Source organism: Notothenia coriiceps, unplaced genomic scaffold (genome assembly GCF_000735185.1).
Source record: "Notothenia coriiceps isolate Sejong01 unplaced genomic scaffold, NC01 NC01_scaffold00008030, whole genome shotgun sequence".
Classification (NCBI taxonomy): Eukaryota; Metazoa; Chordata; class Actinopteri; order Perciformes; family Nototheniidae; genus Notothenia; species Notothenia coriiceps.
In genome coordinates this window covers 3969-5121 of record NW_011340731.1, presented here as the reverse complement: position 1 = coordinate 5121, position 1153 = coordinate 3969, and the positions used below count along the sequence as shown (strand labels likewise).

The window sequence follows — 1153 nt, the reverse complement described above, 5'->3', positions numbered from 1 at the left end:
GGGACTTCCTGCAACAACACCACGCCGTTATCTTGATTCTGATTGGCCAGAAGACATTATCAAAGATGTTCTATTGAGAAGACGATCACTACGTGACAAAAGTTTTCAAAACCGTTTCTAGTCTTCGGTATGTCCAGACAAGTGGCAACTGAAATCAATCTTACTCTGCTGTCTGTGCAATTTACTCCGTGCGAGTTGTCGGACTTTATTTTGCTTACTTTAACATCATTTTTCATGGTGGGGCTAAGGTGGGGCTAAGCCATTTCTTGGTATGGCTGTAGCCTACCCCAGCGCTGCCACTGGTGGGATGTATGGGGAGGGCCATTCTGCACATGTGTTAAATATTTTAACGCAATTAATTCAAAAAATTAATTACCGCCGTTAACGCGATAATTTTGACAGCATTAAAAATAATATAATCAAATAAATCACAGTATAGAGTTTAAACATGAATTTTGCTTTTTAGGTTTACTGCTGATATAATATATTTGAAACCATGTAGTACAGGGGTTCCCAACCTTTATTGTGCCAAGGACCGGCAGAAACAATAAAAGAAATTCGTGGACTGGTTGTCAATTTTAACAGATTTTAATATTTACTCACCAGCAGGTGGCAACAGAGGCTAATTGTATTTAACAGCCTGAAGAAATACCAATATGCATCCAAAACATAATTTAACAACGTTTAAAACCAGGATACAATTAAAACAAAAATTAAGACCGCTTTACAAATATTAATATAATGTAATATAGCCTAATATAGGTGGCAACAGTGGCTAATTGTATGTAACAGCCTCATCAAATAATAGAACAATATGCATCCAAAACATATTAACAAAGTTTAAAACCAGGATACAATTAAAACAAATTTGGACCACTGTACACATATTGATTAACTGAAATGTCAGTGAGACCCCTGGGCTTGTTTGCCAGCCATAATAACGTCATACCGGGGGCGTTCGTTCCGGTGCACTCCGACAGCATTTAGCACTACATCGAGATTAAGATTAAACTAACTTCTTTTGGGAACACCCACATACCTATGGAGTTGGCCAGATGTGTGTAAATTACTGTTCATGGTAATTTGAAAACAAATGCCGTTTTTGGACACACACATACACACCGAACATACACACACACAGCGGAGCTGAGCC

At 38.1% G+C, this 1153-nt stretch overlaps 1 protein-coding gene across 1 annotated transcript in view; it reads left to right on the top strand.

Annotated features, from left to right (window-relative positions):
• Positions 1–1153, top strand: part of LOC104944387 (golgin subfamily A member 1-like) — an 11123-nt gene that overhangs the window by 6029 nt on the left and 3941 nt on the right. The gene's annotated exons all lie outside the window — the stretch shown is intronic.